The sequence below is a fragment of the Amblyomma mixtum genome, chromosome 6, assembly GCF_055824585.1.
Source record: "Amblyomma mixtum isolate Tamu chromosome 6, ASM5582458v1, whole genome shotgun sequence".
In the NCBI taxonomy this organism is placed as follows: Eukaryota; Metazoa; Arthropoda; class Arachnida; order Ixodida; family Ixodidae; genus Amblyomma; species Amblyomma mixtum.
This window is the reverse complement of record NC_143017.1, coordinates 144,640,802-144,654,352: the sequence shown is the minus strand read 5'-3', so window position 1 is coordinate 144,654,352 and position 13,551 is coordinate 144,640,802. Positions and strand designations below refer to the sequence as shown.

At 45.7% G+C, this 13,551-nt stretch overlaps 1 pseudogene; it reads right to left on the bottom strand.

The window, feature by feature from the left end:
• Positions 1 to 384: 384 nt before the first annotated feature.
• Positions 385 to 2,007, bottom strand: LOC149340660 (vam6/Vps39-like protein pseudogene; annotated as a pseudogene).
• Between the last annotated feature and the right edge of the window lie 11,544 nt (positions 2,008 to 13,551).

Sequence of the window (13,551 nt, the reverse complement as noted above, 5' to 3'; positions counted from 1 at the left end):
AATCAAGAGGAAGAAATGGGCTTGGGCAGGGCATGTAATGCGAAGGCAATATAACCGCTGGTCCTTAAGGGTAACGGAGTGGATTCCAAGAGAAAGCAAACGTAGCAGGGGACGGCAGAAAGTTAGGTGGGCGGATGAGATTAAGAAGTTTGCGGGGATACAGTGGCGGCAACTGACAAAGGACAGGGTTAATTGGAGAGACATGGGAGAGGCCTTTGCCCTGCAGTGGGTGTAGTCAGGCTCATGATGATGACCAGGACCAGACCCCACGACGACATGAACCAAGACAGCAACACACCCAAGCTGCCCGGCGAGTCCATAAGCCTTGACCTTCGGCTCTGGGCGACTGGCCGCTGGCCCTGAAGCTCCGTGGGCTACTCTTCATCAGACCGTCTCATCCATAGTGATGGCAAGCCTTTCATCAGGAGGTTGCAAGTACATCTGAAGCAGAATGAGAAAGACGTCCCGATTTCGCTCAGGATTACGGCTATACTGTGATGCACAACAATGCTCTGCCTTGAGTGAGTCTTTTAGCACGTAGATGTAGACCTCAAGAGCCACACTGTGTCGTCCAAGCTTGCCCATCACCACAGCAGCTTCCTCAAAGAGCCCATCACTTAGCAGGTGGGTTGAGAAATTCTCGGCTGTGTACCTGTCAGAGGACTCCAGGAAATGGACAAGGTCTTTGCGAAGCTTGCCCACCGGGCCAGGTTCACCAGGGTCTACAGCGGAATGCTTCTGGGCAAGCAAGGACAGCACAGATTCAATGCACTTTGGATTATGTGTGTTGTGGAGCATTTCAGTCTGATCTTTCCACTTGTGTATCAGGTGCTCAAGGTAAGGTATAACCAACTGAGGGGATTTTTGGAGAGGAATTCAAGCAGCACATCACGAGGTAAGTCTTCAACTTTCTTCTCTTGCTGGTCTTCTAGAAAAATCTTGAGACTTTCCTCGGCATGCTCTTCAAGTACCCACAATGAGTAGCGCAGGTAGAGCTCCATGTGCTTCCTGCCTAGGTGCTGCAGATAGTCAACAGTCCTTTCATGACCTTTCAGGGTTGAATCTGCTTTGTGCGCCTCTTTCATGAGGAGATCAAGAGCATTCTGGTTCTGGTTCCACAAAAGAGTTCCAATCTTTTTTTAAACGTGTATCTTCATTGACACGCCACGAACACAATGTTGCTACCCGTAACACCGATCCTTGGCTCGTTCCTCATTTTCGCACCAATTATAAATTGCAGTCCATAAAGCACAATCTACCTGTTATATTAAATCGCCATAAAGATATGAATAACCTTTCGCGTAAAAAACTACACGAATACTTTAGTAAATTGTAATTGCCTTCTTCCTCGCATTTTGTAGTTATATAACTCTGTATAAGTGTCCTCTTTTGTGTGCTTTGTATATATGTATGTACTTTTTATATGTGTATACTCTGTTTAACTTTTGTATTGTATAGTATTTCTCCGTATGTACTGCCTGTCGCTGCTCTGTAAACGTCTCCGGGACTCAGTCAAGGCCCAGTCGGTCCTTTTAGCCCGGAGAACGTTCCAGTGTATAACTGGAGAATAAAATTGAATTGAATTGAATTGAATTTTCATGCTTTTTGTTTGCTGGTAAAGCATGATCAACTAACTAAGCTTTTGGTGTTTCTTGAGGGCACGCTCACACTCATCCAGATGGCAGAAGTTGTCCGGAAGGGCACTAGTGCTACGTTGGTCTCCAGGTAGCACTTGAGCATTGTGGTGTTGATGATCTGGCGAAGCTGCTTCTTGCTCTTTACTGTCTTACTCCCTTGTACTATGCCCGTAAGTGGCGGTTCGTGCTGGCTGTCTGAAAGCAGCTTGTATCTTACATGGACCAAGTAGTCGACAAGTGCATAGAGGCCAGCCTCTAAGTCAGCATCTCTGAGATCAGGAGCCTGGTCAGGATAGGAGATGGAGTTGCGATAGCCCTCAGGCAACAGATCAGGGAAGAGACCTATAAGGGAAGAGACTTGCAATCTCATACCAATATGGTGCGCTTATACCGCTCCCGAGAGCAGCCTACAATGATCTTGCCGCGTGAAAGCAATACGCTACGCTTGTCACCCTAGATGTGTGTAAAGCGTATGACAGCGTCCAGCACTAGACTCTGTTGCAAAGATTGCAGGGTCTTCAACTTCCAAGACAGTTTGTGGCATAGATATCTGCACTTCTCGCGGACATAGAATTTTATTGTCACCAAAACGGGCTTTCTTCTAGCAGATTTCGACAGGCGAAAGGCGTGCCTTAAAGGGACCATGAAATGGTACATAGTGAGGTTAGGAAAAACCCTCGAGCTATCGGTATTCTATCACTCGTGAATGCATTGCAAACATTTTTAATCTAGCTTCATCAACACCGAAGATATCGGCGATTAAAAATGATGCTCCTCCTCACCCCTCTCAACTCATACACGTCGATGCACCAGAAAAAAAAAATAAAACAGGCCAGGACAGCACTCTTCCGCGTGTAATCCCGCCCCCGCCACCTGGGCACGCCCAATGAGAAGGCTCGCCCAGACTGCCCACCGACGTCATCGGCGAAGGGGATGTGCGGCGGTGAGGTGACGCCCTTATCGGACGCGAGCTACTGCGAGCAGCGATTTTTAACTGATTTGTAACTTATAGGGTCCGCGTAGAGGTTTTAAATTTTACCCGAATGCCAATAAAGACCACCTCTACAGACATGCTGCGCTAGAATATGACCATAAAGCTCATTTCAGGGTCCTTTTAAGGCCCTATTTTGCCGCCTGTTCTTTTCAACGTCTTATTCAGCTATATTCCCTGCAGTGATAAGGTGACAACCTATGTATGTGCGAATGACATGGCCTTTTTTTGCTTTAGAGAATATCATAAATTCTCTGTACTGGTCTTTACAGTCGTACCAAAAGTTTTGGTTCAATGTTTAAGGCGAAATCATCTCTCTTTCAGTGTAAATAAATGTGCCTTATTCGTTTTCCCTCTATCCCATCCAGTTATTATCGCTATTGCTTATCGACACCATGCAATTCATCAAGTTCAGACTGTCAAATATCTCGGGGTATACGATGGTTAACTTCTCCGGAGAGCAGGTCACTGCGAAAGGAGTCCCGCTGGTCGGCACACTGCGTAGGCTGAGCAACGTCCGTTCCGGCAGGAGAAGGCATTCCCTTCTTATCCTTTAAGGAATCTACGTCTGTCCAATCTTATAGTTTGCCTGTGTCTGGTTCCCTGGAGAGCCTGCGCATGAATTCACCCCAGCTTGTCTTGGAGTGAGAGGCGCTGGGCGTTTGCCCAGGCCCTCCACTATTTGTTACCAATTCTGTTTTGTACCTAGAGGCGCGGATTCCATGCTTGCCATCCAGGTTTCGGCTCTAAACACTCCAATTGTTTTTTTTAATTGTGCGATTCGTCCTTTTATGCCTGAAATTTGGCCTTTCTTCTCCAGCCTGAGACATTTTATTTGATAGTTGGCTTCATTTGCATACCCTGCGGATTTGTTTTATGCAATCTCTCCATGACCCCTTAAACGTCTGAATTTCTGAAAGCCCTCCTGATTGCGCGCCAACGCCGCATCTTTCCGGATTGTATTTAATGACATCTTTCCAAACAACGCAAATGCTGAACAGTTTATTAGAAGATTACCTGATATCCTTTCGCTCTCATGTTTTCATTGCTACGGACGCCTGACTGTGTCGAGAAAAAGCAGGCGTTGGTATTTTTTTCTGGTTCCCTCAATTAGTCCTTCTTGCTCCGCCTCCTTGGCTTCACCCCCGTTAATATGGCCGAGCTTTTTTGCCATGGCCCTGACTTTGCAGGAGTTAAATAAGTCGTTTTTTTTTCTTCTGCCAAAATTATGAGGGACTCACTATTTTTGTGTTTTTCTCTAACCTTGCCGACGGAATCAGAGGCACTACGCATACTAAAATTTTTCGTACGACCGCACGTATGTTTGGTACAGTTAGTTTGGACGCTTGTGAACAGAGAAAGAGACAGAGCCGGTAATCACTCTCCGCCCAATTTGCGAATATATTACGGCGGCGAGATTTTGAAGGTGTATGCCCCTGCAAGGATTTGCAGCATCAAAACTTACTTCCTCCACCGACCACCAGCCTCTTCTGTTCCCTTGGAGCAGTAAAGCATGTCTATACTGCAAGCTTGAGTTTTCTTTCACGCGACTACTTTGATCCATATCTCATACTTCTACCTACACAGGTCTGGTCTGGTGGTCTCCCCTTTGTGCCCGTTCTGTGCTGAGCCCGAACGATCGACCACTTTTTTGTCCTGGCGCCGCTTCTCTTCTTTACGAAGGCGCTTGCCAGAAAACCCATTTAAGCAGCTGAGTGTGAATTCATCTACTGGCATTGTCCTTTCCCTTAGAGCTCGAATCTTGAATGTCGGGGAAGCAGCTTTGTAGCGGCGCCAGTGTTGACGAAGCTTGGAGTGTGACCTCACTCCCGAAAAAAGGACAGCTTCGGCAACCGACCGAGCCAAGCTAGCAAGCACCTTCAGTAAATGTGGAAAACCTACCACATCTGCATGTAGCTATAATCTTGCCAGATAAATCTGGCCTCCTTTCAAATGACAACAAAGAGGCAAGTCCGCATGTTGGCCGCTTTGGGAACGACCAAAAAGACATTACAAAGGTTCGAAGCAACGAATTTTACAGCTCCTAATCCCACAGCGCGAAAATGAACAAAGACGGCAGACGAACACCACTGCGTGCTTTGTGGCGTTTCTTTGTCATCCTTGTTCATTTTAGCGCTGTGGGATTAGAAGCATGAGATACCAGCTAGCCCAACAATTCGTTCTGAGCATTTTACTGCACAAAGTGCTCCATCGTAATACTGCCGCAAGATTTCTTTACATGTGCTGTTCATTCATTCATTGCCTCTTCGTTCGTTTGCCGTCAAAGAGCACAGTGCTATTGCTTTCAATAATAAAAACAAATGCACGCGTACTGGTTTCAACAACTCAGGTTTCCTATTCGCAATTTTCTGCGTGATGAACCACAGCGGAGAACCGCAGCTACTCCGGCCCTGACGAGTACCTAGTCCGTCTGTCACTGACGCCGCGGTCGAGTTTATTTCTTTCTGTGCACAAATTTGCCCAGAAAGCACTTTGCTTTAAACCGTTTACTGCCATTGTTGGAAGACAGGCGTCATTGCAAATGAGCTTCCTTACCGCGATGTACTAAGCTTTGCAGTAACTAATTTTCTTCTCAACCGTCCCGCGCTGTAAACTGCGCACATCAAGGATGTCTTTTGAAGTTCGTACTTTGAAGCACTGCATTTGCGTGCATTTTAGAGTCCGAGAACAGAGAGGACGGAAGAGGAAGCGCTGGAGATAACTAGGAGTGAAAGAATGAAAATCTTCCAAATGCAGGACTTTGGGAAAGAGAGAGGTCAAGGACACATAAAACGGATGGCAGCAGAAGGAGTAAGGAAGTAGCATGGAAGGACATAGGAGGTCAACTGGAAAGAAAGATTGTTCGCGAAATCAGAACTGTAGATAAAAAGGAGGAAAACGAGAGAGAAAAATGCAGGCTAAGGTGCGGAAATTGAGTTTTTTTTTCGGTAACGGACCGTGAACATCCTCAGAAAGTGATCACGCGTAAGTGGGAGAGGACTCGCTCTGCTCTGGTCTCTACCATGCGAATTTATCAAGCTTACAGCACATTACATTATGCTTGCGTAATTATGAGCCTTTGCGCAAGCCTCAGATAAAGTACAGCCTCTCCGGACTTATTAGAAGGCTGGATAATTTAATGAATACGTTGTTGAGGGGCCAAAGATTTTCTTAAATGTTCACGTGTAACCGAATCTTCATAGTTGTGAAGATTTTTTGGCGTTGCGCCGCTCGATGACATTCTTATAATTTGTCTTGTCGCTGGAGCGACATGGGTTGGCATTTTGATGTCTGCATCAGACTAGCAAGAACACGCTTGTGCAGAACGGCTGTTATATTTTCAAAGTTTGACAACATCCCATCCTGCCTTCTAGACTTCCGGCGACGCTACAGCTTGGAAATAGCATTAAATCTTGATGTAGGAGATCTTGGTGACAACTCTTCCTTAATGTGATAGGATTTAAGTTGTCCTGCAAAAACTACCGAGTTCTTCCGTAACGTGATTTCCTCAATTATCGTGACGGTCGTGGTCATCAGCAACGCCCAATTTGAAACTCTGAGGACTAGAATGTCCGAGCACTTTACATTGGATTATCATATGAGATTATATTAACCCAACCTACTAATCCACCAACAAATCCTCAGTAATGCTCACTAACCAACCTTAATATGCTGACTAATTGTATAAGTTGCATAAGTAAAATCGACAGCCCTTCTTTCAAGGCACCGTCATATGCAACTCTCCTCGAATTTGATATGCGATACAAATCTCTTTACACATGTTTGGTTAATGTGAGGTTTATCACCAGCCGACCTAGCTTGCCCATGGTGATTTGATTTATAACATAGAAAAAATCTGCCGCAAATTCGTGATTTCGAACTTTCTCTAGTGCTCGGCCAAAAGCAATAGCTTTTGTAGCCTTTCACCCGAAGGCCTTTTTCTGACACCGAAAGATCCTTTCAGAGGCCTCCGCTTTCTACTTCTTGTCTCTACGGTACTTCAAAGAGCAATAAAGAAAAAACTACTAGACCGTAATAACAATATTCGATTAGTGTTTAGTCTATTAGTCTACATCCGTATGTCGGTCTTTATTATCCTTCCTCTCAAAAGCGCACTATTTCTGGGTGCAGGGTTGTTCAGCTGCTGCTTCACAGCAGGTATTTCCTTGTTCGTGATTTTTGCGATTTTCGAGTGCCACTTAGGCGGCTATTGCCAACCGTCGCCTGGCCTTTTCTGCTCCTTTCTTACGGCCGTCGAGTAAATGTAGCGCACCGGGCTCCTTTGTAGCTTCCGGGCCATCTTCGATGGTCTGCCTCGCAGTCTTTCCGCTCCGAAGCTCTTGTCTCGAGTTCCCCTCTTTCCTGTATAGCTCACATTCCATTTTGATTTCCCTCTTATTTTCTAGGAACTTCCGCCTTGCACTTTTGCCGCCTTGCTTTTATCACTCGTGGTTGTCTCTCTTTTTGGATTTGCTAAGAAACATTTTTCGTCAATTTTTATTTTGTTAGCCCCGCGCAAACCACAAGGTCCTGACTCTACGATCAGGTCATCAGCACATCGTAAGGGGCGGGAGTGGAGTGCTGTCCTGCTCGACTTCCTGCCGCCGTCCAGGGGACAAGGATCCCTCATGTGACACCTCTCCTTCAGGTTTCTCGAGACATTGCGCATATTATTTTCTCAGCACTGGTAATAAATTGTTTCTGCAATCATTCACGTCATACTAGTTTATTACAATGTCTTTATGCGTTAGTTTTAATTCATTACAGTGAAAAGTGTGTAAATTGTATTCGAGATTGGTCTCCATGTCGGTGCTGTTGAATAACAACGGTGTAAAGCAAATAAACTTTAAGTAAGGTGACGGCTATTGAGTATGGTATGAGATATTCGGGGTTTAACGTCTTAAAGATGCATATGGATTATAAGAGGCGTCATAGCGGACGGCTTTGGACAAATTGGAACACCTAGGAATTTTTAATGAGCACTGACAATGCATAGCACACGAGAGCTTTTGCTTTTCAACGCCATGAAAATTCATCTGTGGACACAATGATGACGACTATTCACAAAAACTCTGAACAACCATGCCTATCAAGGAGTCTTGACACTAAAACGAGATCAGCGGAAAGAAATGTTTAACGAAAGCTGCGAAATGATGAACCTTCGCAAAGGGAATGAAAGTCAAGGGCTTCTCACAGGAGCGGCTAAAAATGAAGATTTTATTGGTAAGATTAAGACGGTTTAATGCAGTTTAAAGGCTTTGAAGAAATGCTATAGCAGAGCCTCTGAGGCCGAACGCCCGTTATGGGATGGGCGTGTTTTTCTGCTCAAAGCTGGCCTCCCCAATTTGTTATGGCACTAAGACTGTGTAGCAAATTCTTAGAGCGAGTAAAAGCACTCTACTACTGGGCCGTATGTGCAGACCACTCTGGCCAACCATGACGCCTCGCGAAAAGTCCCTTAGCACTCTCAACTTAGGCGCTCGGTATATGACGCGACTCTCCGGAATCAAGCCCCGTTTCCACCTTAGCGGGCACTCAGTCCCAGCACTTTGCTCGGTCTCAGACGTCCACCCTCGCCGCGCACAGCCCTCTTTTTCACCGGGGACCTAAAAATCTCGCTCACGCATTCTGGCCACTGCTTTCTAGCAGATGGCGGGGCAAGAGAGAAGCCAGACTGTATGGCATAGGGTTATGCGCAGAAAACGGAAGAGGGCATGAATTTGCGAACGGCTTTCCAAGAGCCTCTTCGCATTCCACTCCGCAACGGCGCGGTACGGGCATTACTTTCCAGCGTACCCCTCTTTGTACTTCGCGTTTCCACAATTTGTTTCCTCCCAGTCACATTTTTTTCCCCCAATACTGCAGTCAGAAGACTCTGCCATGAGCACATAGTTTGGAAGTATGTTCATGCTTTGACATTATCTTCGTCGTTTCTTTATTTTTCAGCTACCACTTTTAGGGAGGGGCCTTTTTCGGTCTACTTTGTCTCGTCGCACTCCCGTTAAATTCCAGAGCGTACGCAGGTGGGAGCATGCAAAAGATAGCCGCGGAGACGGTGCTTGATGTGCGGCTCCACGTCCTTTTTCCGAGATATTCCGTATTATTGCGCAAAGGTGGGGGTTTCGCGGGAAACTTTGGTATTAGCATTTGAAGAACAAGGGAAAAACTTTCCCGCAGGAAATGTATAGGGAACGAAGCCGCTTGCAACAACGAAACGCACGAAGTGCTCCCGGATATATAGGCTACCCATAGGAACTGTGAGAAACACCGTGTTGCATACAAAAGTGGGTGAGGAAGTGCAGACGCCCACTGCGGCAAAGTGCAGGTGCAGTTGAAAGAGTTGGGAAGCATACGAAATTCGTACTGACCGTAGCTGAGCCGGTGCGCGGCCACTTCAGTGCGGCCACGCATTTCGTATAGAGGAAACTCGGATAGCAGTACAACTGGCTTTCGCTTCTATTTTGGCGATATATTCCAACTCACCGCAAGTCCGGCGTGAAGCTAGTGATTCCTGCACCGGAACGTTCTCCCAAGCGATACTATACTTGCATATTATATGAGCGTCTGTGTGAACCTTATACCTACCCCTGTGGTTTCATGATGAGGTGTTTCAACCACGCCATCCCGATTCACCATTTCGGCAGGCTCTTCTGTCGTGGTGTTATGGCTTCTGATACTCCGCTACCTTGAAAACGCTTAAACTGTGGCAAAGAATAAACGAAGGAAAAGCAAAAGAATCAATCTAAAGCCGGTGATTTCATGAAGAGACCAGAATGAAGGGTAAAGTTACACACATAAAAAATGATTTGCTTCTAAGGAAGAAAACTTAGCGGGCAAATTTCATTCAAAAAATTTCACGCAACACATGGGCTTGGACTCGTTTATGATGTGTTCGAAATATCAGCGCAAGCAAAAATGCTTTGGCGCATACATCATAGACCCTTTAGAGAACCTTTCTCACATAAGACTGCTTTGTATTGATCTGCTACAAGCACTGGCAAATGAGGGCTAGTAACATGGTTACCGCTCATGCTGGAGTAAGTACACTAAGTGTAGTCGGTCGTATCACTTATGTTCTTGGATAGAAAAGTTAGCAGTGGCTAAAGATGCATTCTAGAAAATAAGTAACGCCTCCATTACAAGCCACAAAAATAGAGCTTAGTGCGTAAAAACAGCCACGCATGATTGCCAGTCCTGTAGAACTCGGCAAAAACTGCTGCATGATGGCGCTCCTACAACCGGGCAGAAATGGCGTCATTAGAGTATTGAGGACAACTAGCTATCTATTCAGTGCAAAGCATATGGTGGATTCCCAGAGAAATAGTTTGAGAGCAATGTTTACCTCAGGTGGAGATCAGATTTTTTAAAAACAAAAATACACAGGGAAAGCCGGAATGCTTGCATCATAACTCATGCTACGGTTTGTTTGAAAATTTTTTGTCATGTACCATAATTATTAAAATTTAATATGGCTAAAGTGAGCGCCTACAGTTGGGCCGCCATTTTTAGCTGATTCCAGCAATTACACATTTTCTAGAATTCAAAGCGCTCGGAATAGTTATGCTAACTTACGCTTCATATGGTATCACTCCAGCAGAAGCGAAGTTAAGCTTAAATGTTATTCACATAAACATGAGGAACCGTACGGTCAAGCTCAAGGTACAAATTTGATTGAACTTTAAGCAGGACATGCATATATAGTTTCTATATATTTACACCCCTTTTTCACTCCGTAACAAGATCTATGGGAAGAGAACTTTTACGCGATTTTTTTTTCTTCTATGAGAAGAGGCGTGAGTTCAACTTTTATTCCCTTCTATAATGGCGGCAAAATTTTCTGTTTTATACTCAACATTTTTTCTCAAAACTAGTCGAGTTCTATTTCATGAAGAGAAAAAATGCTTTCGCTGCGCCCTTCCTGCAAAAAAACTGAGACTCTAGCAACTTGTACCAAGCAAGAGTAGAGACCGTTGCAGACAAAAACAGGCGCTGAAAAGACTTATATGCGTTGTTTAGACCTGCTGGATGAAAGCAATTAATTCAACGCATTTAGCGGTATGATTTAGTTCGCACAGCAAAAAACACGGGTTGATGGCTCTTACTTGCGCGTAGGCGACCTTTACGTGCAAATTTGAGCGCATCAGGGCGGGAAAGCAGGGCCGCATTTTTTTTGTACAGACTGTTTTACTAGCCGGTTTTACTAGACTGTTTTACTGTTTTACTAGATGTTTTACTAGCCTAGAAAAAAATTAAAAAATGCATCTTTTTTTTTTCTCCTAAAGATTGCTCTTCCTGTCATGTTCGCTGCCTCTTTGAAGGCATGAAGTTCCAAAAGGTGCGCTTCATGAACAAAACGGTCCGTGCAAATGAGTGGCGGAGAAAAAAAAAAAGGAGCTATTTACCCAGTAAAACTCTTGGAGCCGGCACGGCCGCTACATGTTCTGTTTGCGGCACACTCCGGGTGCCTTTAATTCCTGGACACGCATATGCGCTGAGTGAATACGCGCATTCCATGCGCACTCATAAGCGAGCCGACCTTGTTCGCAAATAAGGTGGGTTCATCTTTCGAGCTCTTTTGAAGCTGAACGCCGGGAAAACAAATTTTTGCTCATCCCAAACTGGGTTCATCGGCTGTTTACTCACACGAAATAGAAAATACAAACTACGCACTGAGTACACAGTATAGAAAGGTATTCAGAAGTCTGCAGCCAATAAGCTGCGTCACCCGAAGGATTCTTTTCTGCGCATTCAGTTTCTATGTTAAGCACGCAGACGTTTTTATTGTTCAGAACCCGGCAAAACAGGACGAACGCCAGTTTGCACTTCAAACATGGTGAAATACAAACTATGCATACTAGAAACACAAAATAAAGTTCGTTTGAAAAAATTAAACTACATGGTGCTTACACTCCTGATGATGTCGATGATGAACGCTAGTTAGTCTACCTTGTGTTTTCGAAAGTATTGCATTTGATTTGACGCCGCCATGGCGGCTCAGTGGTTATGGCGCCCAGCTACTGACCCGAAAGACGCGGGTTCGATCCCGGTCGCGGAGGTGGAATTTCGATGGAGGCGAAATTTTAGAGGCCCGTGTACTGTACGATGTCAGCCCAAGTTAAAGAAGCCCAGGAGATAGAAATTTCCGGAGCCCTTCACTACGGCGTACCTCATAGCCTGAGTCGCTGTGGGACGTTAAACCCCAAACAGCCAAACCAAACCAACCGTGTACTCTGAACGCTTGCAGTTAAGCGCGTTTGGGGGGTGAGTCCAGGAAGCGTTCTTCCTCTGCTCGACCCGTTGCATGTATGTCGCTTTGACCTCCAGAATACGAGCAGCGTTCAGAGCACGATGGTGTGTCTAAGCTGGGTCACGTCGCTGCTGGCGGCTTTACGTTTAAGTTAGCAGCTGCTGCGGATGCTACTGCGCAGGCGCGCAGGATGCCGTGTCATGCAGTTATTTCAGAATGTTATCTTGAGTGGCATTTGAAGGCGTTTAATTGGCGCCTAGTTTTGTTACAACCGTGAGCCCCATCCGATGAAGACCAAGTCAGCGCGAGGCGCCAGGTACTGAGTCTGCACGTGGGGTGGTCACGTGATCGTGGATGCTGAACGTTGACGCCGACGATTTCCACTACGGCGCCGTGGCCCGGAATCTTGTCTTTAACCACTAGCGTTAAAAAATAAAAGCCTTTTAAGTGATAGCTACATGAACGAGAACAACCGTGTCGTCTCGACAGTACCTACCATTGTTCTTACAGGTTGGTGCCTGTGCTCAATTCTGGCTATCGGCCAAGAAATCGCACCTCAGACACAGAGCGTAACGGGTCACAAATGAAACAGAACGTCCTCAGGTGTTGCACTCGAAAAAATTTGCCTTATTCAACTCCTCTAGTTGACAATGAACTACATTTCACACTTTGTTCCTTTTAAGTTGTAGAGCTATAATGCTGAAAGAACCGTTGGCAAGATGTTAGACCTATCAGTGAGCTCTGAAGGCACTCAGTATCTTTGCGAAAAAGAGGCCTGCTGAAGCGAACTTTGTCCGCGCTTTTCACGGCAATCAAGCAGTGCCTTCCGCTTTCGTACTCGACAACGTCCTTGGTGCGTTTAGTAACGAGGTAAACTAAGAGGTGATAATGAGACCACTTTTCAGCTGCCCAATCTAGAATGCTTGGAAGAAACAAAATTGTAGGTGTCGGGGGGGGGGGGGGGGGGGGACCTTGAGGCAGAGGCGCTCACCTCCTGACACCTCTCAAAGACGCCTCACTTTGAGATGGGGTATGCCCACGTCCTCACCGATCACGAGGAAGTTAACAGACTGATGATGCGCATTACTAGCGATCCCGGTCGCGTCCGGCCGCTGACAAGGGAAGACTTTCGGCTAGTAAACATGATAAATTTCATGTGTTGGGGCTGCAGAGAACTTGCGCAGTCAGTCACCTGTGCTAATTGGACACCTGAATCATGCGAACTGCTTTCTTCCTATTGGTAAAGCTCAAGAGAGCCATAGCTTCCGAATTGCTCGCTTATCTTCTGGTCCGGAATGTCAAGGCCAAGCCAAACATTGAGACATGTGAGAAACATCTCAAAAAGGGATTCTAGGGGAGAGCACCCTTCTTTAACTGGAGGGCAAGCCGCGCACCTGCTAATTCTGCTCCTGGAAATTCGCTCATTTTGGCCTGCCGCTGATGCTCGGAACAAGAAGTATTGGCGAAATGAAACAGCGCCTTCTCAAGGACAATAAACAGGACATTCCCTTCACACGGAGACAGAAGCAATTAAAAATATTAAGCGCTGAGAATGAACCTTTTTTTTTCCCCTGAGATCTACATGCAGCATGCTACGCGGGAAAAAAAAAAAAGAGAACCTCAAAGAGACAAGAGAATGCGTGATCGATTCTATAATCCCGAAATGCGAACACATC